Source organism: Myotis daubentonii, chromosome 4 (assembly GCF_963259705.1).
Source record: "Myotis daubentonii chromosome 4, mMyoDau2.1, whole genome shotgun sequence".
NCBI lineage: Eukaryota > Metazoa > Chordata > Mammalia > Chiroptera > Vespertilionidae > Myotis > Myotis daubentonii.
Genome location: NC_081843.1, coordinates 86,933,571 through 86,955,224, shown reverse-complemented (window position 1 = coordinate 86,955,224; position 21,654 = coordinate 86,933,571). Strand labels below are relative to the sequence as shown.

At 47.0% G+C, this 21,654-nt stretch overlaps 1 protein-coding gene and 1 pseudogene across 4 annotated transcripts in view; both read right to left on the bottom strand.

The window, feature by feature from the left end:
- PLEKHG4B (pleckstrin homology and RhoGEF domain containing G4B) overlaps positions 1–21,654 on the bottom strand; it is a 77,371-nt gene that overhangs the window by 49,005 nt on the left and 6,712 nt on the right. The window lies entirely within an intron of this gene.
- Positions 11,187–11,943, bottom strand: LOC132232512 (small ribosomal subunit protein eS25-like; annotated as a pseudogene).

The window sequence follows — 21,654 nt, the reverse complement described above, 5'->3', positions numbered from 1 at the left end:
TGCTTGTCCTTTGCGCTGTCACTCAGCAGTAGCACCAGGGAAGTGCCCGCAGCTGCACTGGGTGGACTGGAGACCTCTGCCTCTGAGGGTGGCCCTAAATAACATTCTGTAAGTGAGAGCTGTCACCGTCACCACACAAGGCACAATCAAGTTTAGATTTGGGATAAGTTCCATCCCATCAAATTCTGAAATATGTACGTTAAATGCTACATCTTAGGATCTTCCGTGGAGCATGTAAAATTTCCAGGGGGTCTTCCCCTGCCGTGGCTCCCCCCTCCCTGGCACACCTGGGTCTGCACATGGAATGGAGGGGCCTGTGGGGAGAACAGAGTTGGTCCACATACCATTTTATGTTTAGAAATAAGTGCATCCGCAGCAAATACATTTAAATTGTATTGATGATGTTTTAAAATTTTAAATAGAAACCGTTACGGCATCCTTCGTCAAAAATCACAGAAGTGTGCCCTTTCAGTCATTCTGAAAACAGTATCATTGGTTCCTGATTCCCCTTTACATTTTTGGTACAACATGCTTTTATGTAAAGATGGAATGCTTTTAGTTTTTCTAAAAAAGTTTAATGCTATTTTTAGATGTAACATTTCCTGAGGAAATGCCACAAAGTTCATTTGTTTAGGAAATAAATGCAAGGCTACAAATAACAGTTAAAAGCCAAAGAGGTTAAAATTGCCAAGTGGACTTTTAAAGGGACAACGGTTACATCTGAGACTCCTCTGACCAGCTAATCATATCAATAATTTCCTAAGGAAACTGAAAAGAAAACCTCGAATCCTCTGGGCCTGAAGTGGGTGGGCTCAGGGGGAAGATGCCTGTCCTATCCGAGGAACCAGGCCGAACAGAGGCTGGGCCGGTAAGTGCTGCAGTCAAGTCAGCCTCTAGAAACCACATGACGCGAGGCACACCGGAGCCAGCTCAGCTCCCACCTCTGAGTTAGGCGGGGGGTGCCCTCTGGAGCTCCCACACCCCTCACACGTCTTCCCATGCCTGACTGCTCCGTTCCCTCCACATGCCTGGCTCTCCTGGCTCTTCAATAGGAATGATCATAATACTGATTCTGTCCAGAAAAGGCCAATGTGGTCTGACTTCCAAAAACTCAAATCACACCTGATTCAGAAGCCAGCATCGAGTCCATGAGAATAAGTGGCAGGAACCACCCTCCAGAAGCAGTGCAGCTCCTTATAGATATTTGAAGCAAATGCTAACTGTAACACGAGAGACTGCTGGGAAGGAAGTAGAATGAAATCCTAGGGGACATGTCTCTAATGACCTATGTTGGAGGAACTCAAATGCAAACTTTGGACTCTCCCAGGGAGAGAGCTGTCCTTCCGCTGCTCAGATGCCCAAATCCAGGCCCATTCCTCTCCAGACCCACTGGTCAGGTCCTGACCTCTCATGTCCAGCAGCCTCCCGATGGTGGGTCTCCTGGCCTCCACCTCAACTAGTTTATCTTCTCAAAACTGTCCAACATTGAAGGAGAGGAATCGATGTTTGCTGAGATCCTAGAGAGAGCCCAGGGCACTCACAGGGCAGCCCAGCCTCCTTGGTTGCTTCTCTGTCCTTTAGTTCCCATTGGGACTGCGTTCGGCCCCCACACATGGCCCAGGCGGGGGATGCCCCTCCCCTGGATCCAACTCCCTGTGCAGCTGTCCTCACTAAGAGCCTGGTTCTGGCAAGAGCTGCCCAAGGGAAGTTGTCTGCTGGCCAAGAGGCCAGTTCCCAGGTCAAGTATGTTGAGGAAGCCTTGGGTAAGCCAAAGCGAAACAACTTCAGCTTCCTTTTTAAAAAGTAAGAAATTTCAATTACAGCTGACATGCAATATTCTATTAGTTTTAGGTGTATAATAGTGGTTAGACACTTATATTAGTTATGAAATGATCACCTGATAAGTCCAGTACCCATCTCACAGCATACATAGTTATTACACTATTATTCACCATATTCCCTATGCTGTACTGTACATTCCAGTGACTTTTATAACTGGTAATTGTGTTTCTTAATCCTTTCACTTTTTTTCACTTATCCTCCTAATCCCCCTCCTATCTAACAACCATCAAAATGTTCTCTACATCTATGAGTTTGTTGTTTATTTTGTTTTTTAGAGTCCACATATAAGTCAGATCATATAGTATTTGTCTGACTTATTTCACTTAGCATAATACCCTCTAGTTTCATCTATGCTGTCACAAATGGCAAGATTTCATTCTTTTTTTTATGGCCGAGTAATATTCCATTTCGTATTGTACCACATCTTCTTTATCCAATTGTCCACTAATTAGCTTGCTTCCATATCTTGACTATTGTAAATATGCTGCAGTGAATATAGGGGTACATGTATCGTTCCAAATTAGTGTTTTGAGTTTCTTCAGATAAATACCCAGAAGTGGAATTGCTACGTCATATTCTAGTTTTAATTTTTTGAGGAATCTACATACTGTTTTCCCTAGTGGCTGCACCAACTTACAATCCCATCCACAACTTGCTATTTGTTGATTTCTCACACCAGCCATTCTGACAGGTGTGAGGTGAAACCTCACTGTGGTCTTCCCCAGCCTCACATGCTAACGTGCCCTAACTGACATAAGAGGGCCTGGCCCAAACTTCCTGGAATATATTTAAGGCAGCTTCAGAAAACAGGAAAATAGCTACACTAATAAAAGAGAAAAATGGTAATTGGCGTACGACGCTACCCTTTTCATTGGCTAATCAGGGCTATATGCAAATTAACTGCCAACTAAGATTGGCAGTTAACTGCCAACTAAGATTGGCAGTTAACTGCCAACAAGATGGCAGTTAATTTGCATATGTAGGCACAATGCAGGGAGGTGAAAGGGAAAGCAGGAAGAAGCCCCCTGCCACTGACAGTGATCAGAAACCCAGGGGGGAGCTAAGAGCTGGGGGGCAGGGCAAAGGCGGCCCTGGGGCTGCCTTTGCCCTGCCCCCAGCCATGATCGGAGAATCAGGTGCCTTTTCCACCCTGGCCAGTGATAGCAGGAAGTAGGGGTGGAGCCAGCGATGGGAGCTGGGCACGGTCGAAGCTGGCAGCCCTCGGAGCTAGGGGTCCCTTGCCTGGGCCTAAAGCGAAGCCCACGATCGCGGGGCCGCTGCAGCTGTGGGTCCCCACTGCCTGGGCCGGACGCCTAGGCCAGAGGCATCAGGCCTGGGCAAGGGGCCGATCCTGCGATTGGAGGGTGATGGGGGTCAACGCCTGAGGGCTTCCAGTATGTGAGAGGGGGCAGGCTGGGCTGAGGGACACCCCCGCCCCCCCCACACACACCCAGTGCACGAATTTTGTGCACCGGGCCCCTAGTACAGTATATTTTAGAAAGGATTCCATAATAAATGCTTAAAAATGAGAACAATGTCTTGGCATCTTACAGGGTCCAATTCAATCATCTGGAACATTTATTCTGTTTGGCATTTTCTCCCCTCGTGTTTGTGTGAGAACCTGTGTGTGTGTGGGGGGGGGGGGCCAGTGTGTGGGTGTGTGGGAGGGTCAGTGTGTATGTTTGAGGCCAGGTGTGTGGGTGAGGGCCTAGTTGTATGGGAGGCCACATGTGTGTTCAAGGGCTGAGTGTGTTGAGGACCAGGGTTTGTGGACAAGGACTTCTGAAGGCGTGTGTACGTGAGTACAGAAGTGGTGAGTCGAGAGAAATATGTGTTGGCAAATTCTTAAAATAGTTCTAGGCCTTTGTGTGCAGAGGAAGAGAAAGAGGTGGACGCAGGGTCAGGGCGAATGTTGTGTGAGCACGGCTAACCATTTCAGCCTGCCCTCACATTCACCAAAACCTCAAATGCCATCAAAACATCCAAAAATAAGAGGAGAGGAGACAGACAAATGTTGATGACTACATTGACAGTAAAGCACTAATTTCTTTTCCGTATATAGCTCAGGATTCCCATTTCAAGCAAACCCACACACGGAGATAGGCTGGCTCCAAAACGCAGAACTTCTGCCTGTTTACTTGATGATAAACCTTACCGTGACTTAGAATGGGATTATGTGCTGCACATGTTGGCGGAATGGCAGGTACAGTACTTGCATAAAAGCATTTAATCACCATTTTGCTGATCTGTGAATTCAGTGTGTTATTTGGCCAACTGCAGGACTGCCTTTGCATTTTTTAAAAAAATATATTTTATTGATTTTTTACAGAGAGGAAGAGAGAGGGATAGAGAGTTAGAAACATCGATGAGAGAGAAACATCGATCAGCTGCCTCCTGCACACCTCCTACTGGGGATGTGCCCGCAACCAAGGTACATGCCCTTGACCGGAATCGAACCTGGGACCTTTCAGTCCGCAGGCTGACGCTCTATCCACTGAGCCAAACCAGTTAGGGCTGCCTTTGCATTTTAACAACAGAAAATTTATGCCTGTAAAGACATTTGAAAGCTTCACTCTTCAACAACGGGTTTATTTTCCTCTATTAACTTTAGGTGAAATTTTATTGAAATGAGAATTTTTTTAAAATCAAGACCTTTTTTAAAAAATATATTTTTATTGATTTCAGAGAGGAAGGGAGAGGGAGATAGATAGAAACATCAATGATGAGGAATCATTGATTGGCTGTCTCCTGCATGCCCCACACTGGGGATTGAGCCCACAACCCAGGCATGTGCTTTGTCCGGGAATCGAACTGGGACCTCCTGGTTCATAGGTTGACACTCAACCACTGAGCCATGCTGGCCAGGCTAAAGTCAAGATCTTTGTTTCTCATCATATCTCTGCCCTCCAAGGGACTAAGCATTTTCTTCCTGGCATTGGGCTCTCAGGAGATGACGGTCTCCATGCGACCCTCCAGGCCTCACGTGTGCCAAATGAGAAGGCAGAGCCTGGGGTCAAAGGTCCATTGGTGCCCACCCATTGGAGGCCGATCTCTGAACTTGGGAAAGCCACACCCTTCCTCACAGGAAAGGTGTGGTTGGGGCAGGGCGGGTGACTCACTCACCGTCAGAGCAAAGGGAATTTTTTTTTGAAGAGTTTGCTGACCTGAAGGAGGCCAGCTCCAGCTGAATTGGGCAGGGAAAAGCAGGGGTGCCCTGTCCAGGGCCTAGCAGGCTGGAGGGATGTGGCTGAGGCTGTCCCAGCAAGGAATGCCCACCCATGCTCACGTTTTAATTCAAGCACAATATCCTGAAGGGTGAGTGAAGGTGCAAGCCCAGGACGGAGCCAGGGCTTCGGGAAAGGCGGTCAGCAGGCTGGACCTAGACATCAGCACCCCTTTAACTGCTGAGAAGGTCTGCAGTGGCTTACTGAGCCCGCCTCCCCTCCCTGAGAAGGACACTTCAACATGACAGAATGCTGAAGAGTGAGGCACCACACAGACAGGGCTGGAGACCCTCTCCCCACCCTCCCTGCAGACACGAGCCGGTGGCTGACCCACCAGCTTGGGGACGTCCTCCCTGTGGCCACCCCCATTCTTGTGGGTGGTTTCTTGATGTTTGGGTCCCTGTGCCCCAGGGACAGTGGGGTGTGTGTAGGACAGGATCACAGGGCACTTAGGACAAGGTCTCGGGTAGGGCGAGGGGAAGACCAAGCAGCAGTGGTGGTGAAAGGTGGCACAGTCCTCTCCACCCCCCATCAGCTAGGCTAGGGGGCTCCTCTGGGACCCAGTCATATTGTCTCATTGTGAAAATCCACAGTAGGCTGACGTCAGGATGTAAAGAGCAGATAGAACGTGGGGCTGAGGGCTCGATGGGATCACAGAAAGTGGGCTGGGATCATCATCCAGGAGGCAAGGCTTGGGCGGGTGGACGAGGGTAAGGGTGGCGGTCACAAAGGCCCCTAATCCGGTCTGGGAGCTGGGCTCCGCCTGCAGCCCCAACACTAGCCCCCAGTGATAACATGCTGCAGCCCAGGGGGAGGCCATCCTGAGTGAGGGGTGTGGTGGTGCCTGTCACCCAGACACTCCCACCCCAGAAGGTAGAGCCGCCTTTTAGTTCCCTGCTGTGGCCTTTGCCTCTGGCCAGAACTTATAAACAAAAACCAGGATGTGCACAGGAGCATCCTGCAACCCATCCAAGCAGGACCCAGGTCCAAAGGGGCCTTGCGCTGCCCCACTTTCCATCAATAGCTGCTTTTTCAACTTTGTAGGCGAAGGAGCTCTGTGTGAAACCCACACTCCCAGGAGGCTTGCACTGCGCAGCCAACCTGGTTAGAGCTGCTCAGGTGCTATTAACAGGGGCCTCCTTCCTGAAAGGGCCCAGTGACGGCACCCGGCGTCCTGCCCAGGGGATCGATGACCATCGCTGGTTTCCTGTGTGCATAGACCCAGAAACCACCTGTGAGTCCAAGACACCTGTCTAAAAAGGCTGGTCTCCTCATCGACTGGTGTGCTGGCCTGTCTATACCCGGTCTGTCTACATCTAGTCTGTCTACACCAGGCCCGTGCACATCTAGTCCAGCGACACCCAGTCTGCCTATACCGGCCCTGCTTCCACTCACAGCTGCTGTGTATGTGGGACTCCTGACCCTCACAGCTGGAGGCTGAGATGTTTCTAAGGAGTGAAAACTCCTTTGGCCCAAAGCTGGTGCCCAGAGAGAAGGAGAAGGAAAAAAAAATGGCGGTGCCTCTTTAGGTCTACGAGTCTACACGCTTGGAAGAGCTCGGTGATTAACAAAAGCAACACACACTACTAATTCTGCTGAATTTAGAGATTCCCAGGCTCTGGTGAGAAGCCTCACCTGACACATAATTTTTCCAACCCGTAATTGGCACAGGAAGCCTAGCAGAGACATGAGACGCCAGCAGCTGGGGGCAGCTCTGGGGACTCCTCTATCAATGAGACTCTTTCTCTCCTGATTCCACAGCCTCCTTTTAAACCTCTCCATTATAACTGAGCCTGGGGTGGTGACTGCTGCAGAAAGAACCCCACTTTACCCCTCTCACTCCAATGTCTATACTCCCTAGAGCCCAGAACCAGGCGCACCTGGTGCATCTAGGTCTCATGTCCAAGCCCCACCTGGACCACGCAACCAGGACCTGGGGGTGGCCCAGGTGAGCTTCTAGGCCTTGTGGTGATGTTTCATGCTGGTGACAACACCACTGTGATCTGGCCAAAGCCTTCCTTCCCACACCAGGGAACGTCTGTCAGCTTAAAGTCCCAGGAAACCCCATGGCTGGTCCAGTTCACTTCTTCTGAGCCCCTGCCCAGGGTGACCCAGCCCTCCACTAACAGTGTAAGGGTCAGAGGACCCCAAAGGACTGACCACAGACCAGGGAGTAAGGCCAGTCCAGGGCAGGGTGAGAGCACAGACCGAGCAGACGGGCCAAGCTGGATCCAGGCCAGCTTTGCATAGACACAGGGCATAGACGTGAGCAAGGTCTCACTGGGTGGGCAGATCAGGGAAGGAGCCTTCTAGTGATTCTTTCTTCCTTCTTGCAGGGTGCCCACCCATCCCCTTTGACAGGAAGGGGCTGTATGGGCTCTCTGGAGCAGCCCACAACAGAGGGACAGAATGAGGCAAAGCAATTCGAATGAGGAACAAGCAATCCAGCATAGAGAGCCCAGCAGGCCAGGCAGGGTGTCTGTGGGACCAGGTTCCCAGGAGGAAGTGAAGATCTCTGAAGAGTCAACAGTGAGAGGGTGCTGTCTAGTGGACCCTGGAGGCTGACCCCATGGGCACCTATGGACTCCTCACCAGGGCTGGTGCCCTCCTCCAGCAGTGAGAGCTAGGTGGGGGCTAAAGCTGGCTTTAGAGCCACTAAGCACTGATAATGAGCCCATTATCTTTAACTCCTACAGCCTGAGAGAGATGGGTCTGTGACAGCAGGTCTCAGTGGACAGCCTCAGAAAGCTGCACATTCCAACCTGCTGAGACAGTGCCTTGCACTTTGGTCTCCCTGCACGCACACATGTGCGCACACATATACACAAACAGATGCACACATGCAGACATGCATGCACAAACATACACAGACTCCCACATGTGTGTACACCCATACGCACAGGCACACACATGTACACACATGCTCAGAAAGTGCACGGAAACTCACCCTACTCCTGCCTGTGCACCCCCTGGACTCAACCTCTCATTTTTTCGGCCTCACTGCTCACCCAGATCTGTTCTCAGCCCCTGTCCAACAGCAGAGCATCAGAGTGAATCTCAGCACAGCTTGAAGCTTGCATAGCAGTCGTGAGAAAACACTCTCTAATTTGAAACTTATTTGTAAAGTGCAGTGCTAAATCTTCATTACCTGGGATGCTAAATACTGCTTGCAGATTTTTCTTGCAAACTAAAAGAAATATATTAAAATAAATAAGTATGTAAAGTATTTAAGAACAACACCGTGTATTTAGATCTAAGTTGTTTTTTTAAAATCCCAAGAGTAAAATTTCTAAGGACTGGAACTTTCACCTGAAAAAACAGGGAGCTGGCTGTGGAGCCACCCGTTTCCTTCAAGTACCTGAACATAATTAAGAAAGAACTGCAACAGGCTATTCCCAGTGCTTTCATATTCAGACAAGGGTTCTTGACATTTTATAGCAGCTGAAAGGAAAATGCAGAGGAAGCCACTCCTTAAGCTGTGACTGCCCTTTCTGCCCTTTCAGTCCCTTTCTCCCTTTTCCTAATACTTCCAGGTTAGGGTCCTGTAATGAGTGCCTCCCACCCTATTCGCCCCCCCCCCCCCCAACAAGCCCCACAACTGGACCTTCAAGCTATTTGTCAGTCAGTGACAATGGTATTGTTAAGGTTACCAGCAGGCCTAGCAGACACAAAGGTCTCTAAACATCTATGGGTGTCAAGATGGCCTAAGGGCAGAATGATTCTGCCAAAGGCAGTTGCTTCCAGGAAAATTCTGGCCACTCCAGCAGATGTAGCTCACCTCACACCTTCCAAAAACACTCTTGGCCTTCCTAACCAAGTAAGGGCTTCTTTCTCAAGTTCAAAATTGCTCACTTGGCACATGGCTTCGTCTTCTTGTACGTCTTCAAAACCAGACTCTGCTTTCAGGCCCTGCATGTATACCAAGGAGTTACACAAAGGAGTGTTTACTAAACACTCAACCTGTGGGTCGCAACCATCGGAAAACACATACAGCATATCAGATATTTACATTACGATTCATAACAGTAGCAAAATTACAGTTATGAAGTAACAACGAAAATAATTTTATGGTTGGGGGTCACCACAACCTGAGGAACTGTATTAAAGGGTCGCAGCATTAGGAAGGTTGAGAACCACTGGTTTAGAGGATCTTTAGAAGAGAGAGACAGGGAATGTTTGCCCAAGCGTTTACCACAAAGAAGGCCGGGCTCCAAAAAGAGTGTCATTATGTGAACATGACTCTGAGGGACAGGAAATGCCTGGATTCCACTAAGGCACTGATCTGGCATCAGACAGAGCAAACACTGTGGTGGGCTGTGTTGTTCACAGAATCCCTGCCCAATGGCATCAGGCATGGCCATGTGACAAAGAAATGCGGTGGCCGTGGCAGATGCCAGTTCTGGAAGAAGCTTTTCGAGCCAGCACATGTGTCACCATTTGTTAGTCAACGCCCCAGAGAGAGGCCTGAATCACTTGATGTGATGAGTGTGATGGGTGGGTAGCCTGAGTAGGTCATCACTGTGCTGGTCACTGAGACTCGGGGTCATTGGTTACTGCAGCATCACCTGCCCATCCTGACTGATGCTCTCCAGGGCCTGGAACATGGATCCAGGGGACACTGAACTCAGGCCTTCGCCCAGTAGGGCAGCCACAGCACACACCTTGGCACAGGTTACACCTCTACCGAGGAGCCCTCCTAGATTGAGCTGCCTACAGACATGTCAGTGCATCCTGAGCAGGACCTGGTTCTCAGAGGCTTCCTGGATAGTTCAAGCCCCACGAGGTAACTTGAGGAGTCGGACCTTGGGGCTCTGTCCCCCAACAGTTGGCACGGTGGCTCCAGGGTGAAAGGTCCATTTGGCATTTCTCGATCTTGTCTGTATTTCCAGATGGCTGAGACTGTTCGGAAAACAACTCAATTCTGAGTTTCATCACCCACAGATTTTGCTTTTCCATGGTACGAACGCTTTACAGTTGTCAGGGCCAAATTAGGAGAATGCCAAAAGAAAGGAACCATTTGGGTCATTCTTCAGGGCTGTACCTTGTGTAACAGGCCCAAGAGGAGAAGCTAGAAAATAATGTCTTCAAATATAACCCTGAAAACATCTTCTCTGAATTTATACAAAACTTACTAAATATGAAACATACAACCACCTGACTTCAGCAATTTAAAGCTGGTGTGTGGATTACAGTGGATTATGGGGTGCCAGGGATCACTGACAATGAAAATCCGTTAACAGTGCTAAACACTCAGCCCAGCCACAGTCTCCACCGGCCAGCGTGTTAGAACAACTCCCCTTTGCAATCTTACGCCCAGAACCGTGCTGGGATGGTTGCCAGAGGGGCTTCTTTCAAGTTTATGAGCAGACTGAGGCAGTACTGCAACTTTCTTTTCTTTTCTCCCTCCTCAGATGCTCAGATCCACCTGGAGCAAGGACTTTCCAGGTGGCTTATGCCCCAATTTATTTTTAAACTGATCTCAAGTTCTTCCTTCTATCCCAGCTGCCCAGACTAAACTTCCTGTTGTGGAACTGGCAGGTGCAGCTGGGGTTAGACTGGGTTTTTTTGTTTGTTTGTTTTAAATATAATTTTAATTAATTTCAGAAAGGAAGAGGGAGAGAGAAATAGGGACATCAATAATGAGAGAGAATCATTGATCAGCTGCCTCCTGCACACCCTCTACTGGGGATCAGGCCTGCAACCTGGGCATGTGCCCTTGACCAGAATCAAACCCAGGACTCTTCAATCCACAGGCCGACGCTCTACCCACTGAGCCAAACCAGCTAGGGCTAGACCAGTGATGGCGAACCTTTTGATCTCGGCGTGGCAACACTTTGAAAAACCCTAACTTAACTCTGGTGCTGTGTCACATATAGAAATTTTTTGATATTTGCAACCATAGTAAAACAAAGACTTATACTTTTGGTATTTATTTTCTACATTTAAATGCCGTTTAACCAAGAAAAATCAACCAAAAAAATGAGTTCGCATGTCACCTCTGACACGCGTGTCATAGGTTCGCCATCACTGGTCTAGACTGTTCTTTTTTTATTGTGGTTGCTTGTTTTTAATTTAATAAAGTTTTATTTTTCAAAATGTACAGCTGGTGGGACCTGTTGCTCACACATCTTCACCAGTAGCTGGGGCATCCCCACCCTTGGTGTTTCTGGTGTAAATTACGAGAGCTCTGTGCTTTGAAACTAGTGTAATGAGTCCTTTACTAAGCAGCTCCTGTAGGGCTGCCCTGGCCAAGGAACCACGGACCTTCAGTCTCTCAGAGACAACAGCTGGGTTTATGAGCTTATAGTTGGGAACTTCTTACAGAGCTTGTCAGGTGTTGCTTTGTCAAACAAGACTAGGTTGTGGAGCTTGTCCCGAACTTCGCCTTTGGACACGTCTTCATTTTGGCCTTGCCCCAGATTTGTTCCCTGGGTCTTTGTCTTTCTTGGCCAACCTTCCAGCATCTTTCTTCTTCTTCTCCTTGGGCAGCACAGAGAAACTCAAAGAGCAGCTGCTACTACTGCAGCCCCGATAGGATGAATGGGTTAGGCCAGTGGTCGGCGAACTCATTAGTCAACAGAGCCAAATATCAACAGTACAACGATTGAAATTTCTTTTGAGAGCCAAATTTTTTAAACTTAAACTATATAGGTAGGTACATTGTTATTAACTTAATTAGGGTACTCCTAAGGCTTAGGAAGAGCCACACTCAAGGGGCCAAAGAGCCACACGTGGCTCGCGAGCTGCAGTTTGCCAACCACGGGGTTAGGCTCTTCTGAAGGAAGAACTCGGACCCTCCCAGGCGGCCATCAGGTCATCCACATACTGCCCACCATGTGGCCTCTGAACCTCCAAACTGTAATGCCACACCCACCATAGAGATAACTGAGGGCACTTCACAGTTTACCACCACATTCACACATTTAACTTCAATGACTGGGAAAGCAACCCAGCCCCACAACTCTCCATTAACTCTGCAATTACATCATCAGCCATTCTATCAAACCTACCTCCACCCAGAATGGGCCTTGACCTGATGGGGTTTTATCTCCTGGTGAATCTGCCTGTACCTGGCACCCTCAGGATCTTCCTCTGGATGTTCTTTGGAAAAGCTGCCTCAGGCTCTCACCTGGATGTGTGGGGCACCCTGTGTCACCCCAGGTCTGTCCTTGCTGCTCTCTACGAAATGCTCAGCAGTCGGCAATCTATGACCCAGTGGTTGAAATATAAACAAAAAAGAACACTAGTTTGTGGCATGAAAATTATGTGAAATTCAAATTTCAGTGTCCATAAAGTTTTATTGGCACACAGACACCCTCAGCCTATGGCTGCTTTTGTGCTATAAAAGGAGAGTTGAGTAGTTGTAATCAAGACCATGCAACCCTTCAAAGCCTAAAATACTGTCTGGCCTTTCACAGAAAATCTGCTGACCCCACTCTCAGGGAGGGAATTCCTGTCAGGCAGCCGAGGGGCAGCCCCACCCACCTTCCCATCTGCTGCCCCCATGGTGTGGAGCCTGGCTCAACATGACTGCAGTTCTGGGTGAAGGCGTGGAGGAGGGAGGGCTCTGCTCACACCATTCTAATTCAACATTCAAGTTTCAACTAATTGTCAGTGACATGTGACCCTTCATGATTCAGCCTAGGACAGCTCTGCTCCGTGTGCTCTGAGGCTGGGCAAGTTGATGGTCCCAGCCTGCGATGGAGGGCATGGCCACCATGGTTCTGTCTGTTGGGGCTCGCTCATTTTTACTCATGGTCAAGTAAATGGAACGTGTCTAAAGCAGTCATTTAAAGTCTGTTATCCTTTTTTTTTTTTGGTATTTGAAAGCCTAATAAGCTACAGGAGAATTCCCAAATGGGGGTGGGGGGGGCTATGAAAGTCTTGGGGTGTCCCTATTGTGTGGCATGTTAGGGAATGATGGCTGCATATGGGAAGTGGAGCACAACCCTCGCCACCTGTTGTATGATCACTTGGTCTGTACACAGGACAAAAGCAGCTGCAAGCACTTTTTAACTCCCAGACCAAGGCCTGCCGTGGGCACAGGAGCCCATCACGCCAGCAGCGACCAGGAAGTGACTCCACCTTACAGTCCACTTGCCGATCCTGCAGTGGTTGGTCAACAGACCCAGTCCTGCCCTCAGCAGACAGAAGACAGAGCTGGCAAGGTGAGAAACAGGCCACAGGGCCTAAGGGGGTCCGAATGGAGGTGCCAATGAAGAGGAGGCTGGCTAGGCAGTGGCAGTGTCCCCAGGGCCCAAGGCAAAGGTGATGGTGGTGGGGGTGGCGGGATGATGACACCACATGTAAATGTCACCTGGAGTTCTATAGTACAAAGTCCCCAAGATTTCTGCACATCTGGTTTCTTCACATGTAAAACAGGAAAATTACTAAAATCGAATTCATCATTTATTCCACCATGGTAACAATTTATTTTATTTCAAAAGGACTTTAAAGCTTTTTTTTTTTTTTAATACAAAAGGCAAATTGACAATGAGATGTTGGTTTTCAAGGATTCTGGCTGACTTTAATTCTTTTAGTTCTTTGAAGGTATTTGATAAAAGTGTACAAGACTGTTATTAACCACAATCAGCCCAGACTGGGTTTCTCCTGCCGAATGTAATTTCAGCTGGAAGAGTTCTGTCTGTTCCAAACCATGGCCGGACCATAAAGACTATATCAACTTAAACCATCTCCTGTACTCCTAATTACACCAAACTTAACTTTCTGCACTGGGCCCTCCATCGAGGCCTGGTCCATTCTTTGCTGCTTAATTTACCTGAAAAGCCCTTGGTCAGGAAAGGAAAGTGCTCTTGATATGTGTCAGTGCAATGAGATGCATAGTTTCTCAAGCATAAAGAGCAAAGCTTATTCTCATCCTCCAAGTGTTCTGTTGTCCTTCTTGGTTCACATCACTGTTAAAATGAGCCACAACAAACCACTTCAAACACAGACTAAGTTCCCTTTTGTCTGAGTCCAGCTGCTTTGCCAGCGTCTGCCTAGCATCCGGTCTTCAGCCAGCACACCTGGCGTCCCCACACCTTTCCCATGCAATTTCCAACAGAGAAACAACGAATTCCAGTTGATATTCTTGTGGGAGGGTTGAAACTAATTTTTCTAAATGGTAGATCTGACAGCAGATTCCACCGAAATCACCAATTACAGGTGTGATCCTCCCCCACCCCCAACACACACTCTTTCAGATTACATGCCAACATACATACAAAGGGCGTAGGTACAAAAACATTGAGTGGGAGTGTGACACTGTATATCTGCCCTGCTAGTTTAAAAATGTCACCTAATATCTTTCCTAAGCATTCTGTGGGCAGGGGTCCCGGCCACAGCTGGGATGTTACAGCTGTGACTAAAGTCAGGAATCGATCTGATTTGGGGTTCTTCAAAATGGGAGTGCAGGAATCCTAGAAAAGTCCCTCTCAGACTGGCAGTGTTTCTCTGCTTGATGGTGCCTTTAAGGTACCTGGTACCAAGGTCCTAATTTGATTTTAACAATTAAGGTAAGGAGGACCCAATGTATGGCATTAATGGGAAGCACAGATGGGCATGCGCTTTAAATTACCCATGATTCCTGGCTTTTCCTAAAGGAACTCAATGCTTTCGACTTAATCGTTCATTTTGGTGGGACAAGTGATGACTGCTGACCCTGGGCTGAGGTTGTCTGGGAATTGGTGCTGGACCTGGCCTGAAGCACCTTTTGTTTTTTTTTCCAGAAGGAGGATGGAGTGAAGGCTTCAAAATTGCATGTCTGGCTGGGAAAGCTGTGCAGGAACACCTCAGGAGGCAGTATGGAAGTGCAGGAAGTGGCAGATGGTAAAGCACAATTTAAGGTATTTTATGGAAAATGCAAACTCTATACACATGATAATAACAAAAAGTTATTCTTATGAGAAACCTATGATGCATGTACTTGGAGTGCTAAGGAGTCCTTTGCATGGCCTCCCTGCCCAGGAAAGCCACCAGGCAAAGGCAGGCCTGGCACGTAGGCTGTACATAATGTGGATAGGCTCCGGACATTTCCAATGTGGGGCACAAAGAGGGACCGAGAAAGACATGCGCAAGAAAACTGTTGGGGATCCTGAGTCTAAGGATGAAGCCAGAACCTGGAGCCCAAACCCACACTCGGAATGGGCATGGCAGGAAGCTTACCGACTGTTGGTATTCCAGAACAGGGGAACTCTGATGCAAGTAGGCAAAACACAGCATGGAGGAAAGGTGTTGGTGCAAACTGGAAAACCACTGACAAGAGGTGTAATGCCCAGTGGTGGCCAGGCTCAGTGTACAAGCAGCCTGGACCTGGCAGAGACCTAAGAGTGGGCTGGCTTGTGAGGACAGAGGGGATGTCCACATCTGCTGGGGGCTGGCTGAATGCTGTGTAGTTGGCATGTCTGCACAGCATGGCTCTGAAGTGCTCCCACCGGAATTATAGCACCTAGCTTTGGAAGGGAGTACAGAGACACCCAGTTTATGAGCACCCCCATCAACAGTTGGGACCAACCTTTACGGTTTACAATGCAGCACCAGGAGGAAAAGATGCCCCAAGTCACAGGGTTCCCCAGACAATTTGGGTTTTCAACTGTGATCCTGGCATTACCTCTCTTTTCCCCCTTCAAAGTGTTCAAATTTGGACAATAAATAATATGACCACTCTGCTTATAAGATGTGGGCTTCCTTGAGCCCATAAGGTGGTAGTTTCAGCTCAAGTGATCACAGGTTAATTACCCCGTATTTTCACAATTTGCTTCTCTCCCAACTGGTCTAACCTTTGAATGAAGGGTGGGAGGCAAATGTCAATAGAGATGATTGAGAGGTAGAAGTGAGTAGAAGTGAAGGTGAGTGAAGAGTCAGGGTAAATGAGGGTAGAGGTGAGTGAGGGTGGAGGTGAGTGGGGAGGAGGTGGGTGAGTGAGGGCAGAAGTGGGTAAGGGTGGAGGTGAGTGAGAGGTGGAGGTGAGGGAGGGTGGAGGTGAGGGAGTGGTACAGCTGAGGGAGGGTGTCCTTGAGAAAAGATGGAGATAAGAGGGAGGTGAGGGAGGGTGGAGGTGCATGAGAGGTGCATAAGCCTACTGGCTGGGATTTTAAGGTTTCTCTGTGATGATGATAATAGCAACATTAATGCCTCAATTAAGAAATTGAATAAAGAAATTTCATACAGCCACTTAAATTGAATGCAGATCTGTATAAAATGAGTGGCATCCATGACATAGTAAATGAAAAAAGCAGGTTATTAAATAGCATGTAGGGTGTGATCCCATTGTTAACAATGAAATATATTCACATGTACATAGAAAAAGCATGGATAGATCTACCTCATAATATGCAATTGAACTCTGAATAACAGATTTAGCATGTCACTTTCTGTATTACTTGATTTATTTTTTTCTCTTCTTTCCCAGTGAAATGAGCATGCATTAGTTTAATAATTAGAAGAAATTTGCTGTCATCATTTTGAAAAATTAAATGCCTTGGAAAGAAAATGAAATTAAACATTCTACCATCGTCACCATCTTCATGGATTTGTGTTTGTATCTCTGCGATTGTGATTAGGAGATAGTCTAAATACTGAGCACACCAAAGGGATATTCCTGTGGGTATTTCTAAGCATACCTTTTGCCACCTGCATAGATACTCAATGCATTCCTTAATACATCACACCATACACTGTAGTTGAACGAATAAACACTGAAAAGTGAGACTGACAAGCAAAATATTGCAAAAGATGAACAGTTTCATAAGGACTGGAGGAAGTCATAACAATGGAAAATAATAACTTCCAATTTCTTCTTCTTAGATTTGGATTAACTTGTGTTCAAGGTGATTCAATGGATCCTAGAATCAAGGCAGAGCAGGACAGGGGCTAAGTCACTGTGAGCAAAGTACCCAAAAGGTGTTTCCCATCAGCTTGTCTACACCATATCTCTCCTCTTCACCACTGTTGCCTTTGGTGGCTGTCACAGATAGGAGGGCTGAATGATGCTTCCCCAGAGCACACACCATTGCTTTTTTGTCCGTTGCTTGTGCACTATAGTAGGACTTTCCTCTAGAGATACGGAACAGATTACTGGTTCTAAGACAGGTTTCCCAACCTCCAACCTGGCTTAGATGACTTTAACCATGATTCAGGGGAATTGCTCTTGGTCCATATAAGACAATGCCAATTCAGGGACCATTCCAAATTTAGCAATTGGATGTCACTCATACAAGAGGAAAGTTGGGATGCAAGAAGGCAAGATACCCAGATTAGCAGGAAGGCTGAACAGATTTGTCCTGACAGCTGCAGTAGGTGCCTCAGTAGCCATGTGACAAATAGGAATGATCTAGCATTGGACATTAAAAGAAAATCAAACAAACATTCAGTGATCACCTACTCTGGTCCTCAGCAGGCAGGGTGTGAGGCAAACAGGGGCACTGCTGGTGACCTTCTGGGCACCACAGCCCGTCTGTTCTCATGCCCCTGAGAGGCAGAGATGCACCAGCAGCAACCCCATAGGCCTTCTTGGGAGCCACATTCAACCTGGATGTCAGGGAAACCAACAGACTAAAGAACAAAACACAAAGGCGGTCCTCAACCTAAACCTGGTTGGCTGCTGAAGGTGTTTTGGCAGAGCCTGGCTTCCCTGTTGTTCCTTCTGTAGCCTCTGGCCTGAATTCCTTCCTTGCTGCTAGCAGCTTATTTCAGCTCTAGCACAAAAGTTTTACCAGGAAAGTGTTTAGATCCCACGGAGAAGGAGGGACTGAATGTTCATTCTAAAGGGATAAACACAGTCAATTTAGGGGCTTAATTTCAGCCCTTACATGTGAACATCAAGTCAGGAGCTTTGGAGCAGAGCCTTTGGACAATTTTTCCCTTGAGATCCATAGGGAGCTAAAATGGGGGGAAGAGAGGGATGGTGAAGAAATTAAAAAGATGAGCAGGTCTAACGGCCTGGTGACTACTTAGCCTAGTGGTCGGCAAACCGCGGTTCGTGAGCCACATGCGGCTCTTTGGCCCCTTGGGTGTGGCTCTTCCACAAAATACCACATGTGGGCGCGCACGTACAGTGTGATTGAAACTTTGTGGCCCATGCGCAGAAGTTGGTTTTCGGAAAGGAGATAGACGAAACAAGTACACAAGACAAGTGTGGATGGGAGAGTTGGAAGGGGTCAACCTCAGCGAACATACCTCAATCAGATTGAGGATGTGTTTAGCAAAGGCCAGCTTAGGAGTACCCTAATTAGGTTAATAACACTGTACCAACCTATATAGTTTAAGTTTAAAAAATTTGGCTCTCAAAAGAAATTTCAATCGTTGTACTGTTGATATTTGGCTCTGTTGACTAATGAGTTTGCCGACCACTGATCTAGACGAGCCTCAACTGGGCTGACTGGGCACTTCAAGTCTTTGCCACGTAACTGTTCCATGTCAGTAGGGTACCTCAGGAGATGTTCTCATGGAGATGACAGAAACACAAGAAAGAGCAAGGCCTCTCGAGTGGTAGACTTAGAAGCAGCATACTTGCACTTCTGCTTCATTCTATTACCCAAAGCCAGGCACATGGTCAAGTACAGAGACAGAGGCAGAGGACACTTCAAAGTTAAATGCCCAAGGGGGTGGATGCAGAGAGGGTAAAAGATCATTCAACTCATCAGCAAGACCTATCAATTCTACCTTAGAAATACTTTCCACACCTGTCCAGTACTCCTTCTATCTTATTGCTACCACCACTTCAGTTCACCATGATCTCTCTTACCTATCACCACCTGACTGCTCTGTCCAAATCTTCCTTGTCCATTCCTTCTCAGACCATTCTCAATGCAGCAACGAGAATAAACTTAAAAAGAAAACCTGCTCTGACCACTCATTTAATTAAGTCTGCCAAATGGTTTCCTATTGTTCTCAGGATAAAGGTGAAAATCCTGACTAAGGCCTGAATTGTTTTAAATTTTCAATTGAGGGGTTATTTTAAAGCAAATAGGTGAACCTGGTGAAAGGGAGAAAGAGAGTGAAGAGGGAGTATGGGAAAGAGAGGCTTTGTAATGACTTCCACGTGAGGACAGCCTGGGACCCCCCGCCCCTTTCTCCAACCTCATCTCCTTCTATCCTTTCTTTCACTTTATGGTTGGAACGCATCATAATTCCCCAAGTTGTACACTATTTCAAGCCTCTAGGGCAGGGGTGGGTAAACTTTTTGACTCGAGGGTCACAATGGGTTCTTAAACTGGACCGGAGGGCCGGAACAAAAGCATGGATGGAGTGTTTGTGTGAACTAATATAAATTCAAAGTAAACATCATTACATAAAAGAGTATGGTCTTTTTTTTTTTTTTTTTTTAGTTTTATTCATTTCAAACGGGCCGGATGCGGCCCGCGGGCCGTAGTTTGCCACGGCTGCTCTAGGGTCTTACTTGGACTTCTCTGTGTCCATGTAGATTTCTTTTTCCCTCCTTTTGGTACGGATTCAAAACCCTCTGCCTTTCTCCTTTCCTTCTTCTAGGGAAGAAGAGAGAAGAAGAGCCCTGAGTGGTTTGGCTCAGTGGATAGAGCGTCAGCCTGCAGACTCAAGGGTCCCAGGTTTGGTTCAGGTCAAGGGTATGTACTCCAGGAGAGTCTGTCTAATTACCTTTTCCTGTCTGTGCCAGGTCCTCTCCCCTGGGGCCCAGTGCTATCCTATGCTTATCTCTGTCATGGTTCTACTCATATTGGATGGAAATAATCACTCTGATCCTCTTTTCTAATTACAGTGCTTCTCAACCTTCCTAATGCCGTCACCCTTTAATGCGGCTGCTCAGGCAATAACAGTTAATGGTGCTCGCTATCGCGACATGATAATCCATTTACCCGAGATCTATTCAGTACATAACCCTATACTGTATACTTTATGAATCAATAAAAAAATTACAATTTGTAATTGTAAACCTGTGTTTTCTATCAAAATTACTTCTTGCGTGAATTTTGGGACACCCTTATTTCGTAGGCTCAGGCTGAGTCATGTGTCAATCCCAGATCCAATCACTGTGGAGATCATGAGAGGTCTCGAATGAGTCAAGTGCTCTTCTTATTCCATTATAAAAGTCAAGAAGACAGGGTCAAGTAAGAGAATGGCTGCTTCCAGACAAATCACATGACTGCATTTTTGCTTTATGTGTAAGTGTGAGAGGAAGGTGGGGGAAAGAAAAAGGATTCCCCAGAGAAAGGGGTGAGTTATTAAGGGTATTTTCAACGAGAAGTTTACTGAGAACCAACAATCCACCTACTTATGTCCAGCAAAAAGATTAATAAAATCAACATATATATAATCCAACTCAGAATCTTTCTTTCCAAGCTGTTCATCCACCCTATTTCTGTTAAGAGAACCCCATATTCTCAGGATCTAAGAGCTGACTTTTTCACAAGAAGGACATAATGTCACCTTCCTCTCCCTTTCAACATGATTTTCCTCCTCTACTGGCAGGTCTAAGCAGTCTTCTCCCTCCCACCCCACCATCAGAGTTTCATAAAGTCTTAGTAGATTAGCATTTCAGAAGGGAAGCTCATTCTTATAGGTGAGAGAAGATCCCAGTTCCTTCTAATTCAACCAGTCACACTGGAGTTGCAACAGGTGGGTCATTCCAAAAAGAAAAAGGGAAAAGAACAAGAGAAAGAACCAACCTTTTAAGGTTTTGTTTCTCCAATTGCTACCCATTCCCACTGAACCCTCTACCATCCATCTACCCTGTTGTTTGTCTTTGACCGTCAGTGAGAGACTCCATCTAGAAGGAGTACCTCAGGGGAGGGGGCATTGCACTCTTTGTTTCTAATAGTTACACTGTGCTTTTAACACATTACAGTCCCTGTAGAGTGGGTACAGTCAATGGTGAAATAAAGGGGCAGGGAAAACTTCAGAGAAAAGCACAGCAAAATACTAGTGTTCTGAAAGAACTGCAATAATAAATTAGAGATTAGGATGAGATAATAAGTAGTCAATATACCCATCTCTCTCCCAATATTCTCTCCTGATGTTCTCACCATCTTTTAATGTAAATAAACATGTACACGTGGTTATGCTAGGGTGAGGTGATAGTAGTATACAGGTGTGACAACTCATCCGAGAGGTTTTTGAGCCTGAGTCTGAGATACAACTGTTAAATTGGCTTTTCAGAGAAGAAATCTAAGAGGATGAGGTCAAAGGAATGGGATGGAAAACATACACATGGTGCAACCTGCTCTCTGGAAAAGGACTATTAAGCGAAGACTTTCTTCCAGACCGAGGCTGACCAGAGATGCCTTTTAGTGCACAGGGAGTTATCCTGTTACTCTTTCAAAGTTTGAGAAGGCTTATCAGCAGCTAGGCACACATAACCTTATTCCCTATCTGTTCTCCCCAGTTTTCTCAGGGGAATATTTCTGAATATTAGAGACATGGAAAAAAATGACATATTCTCCTTTTCTCTCTCCTCATGTAGGGATTTCACAATTTAACTACAGGGGCCCTCTGGAATTCTTTCTCTCTCAATGATCAACAAGAGGCAAATGTGAGTGCTTTAACCTCAAACACTGGTCTCAGCTGAATCTACCAGAAAAAAAAAAGGTGTAAGAGTGAACTTTGTCCTATCACA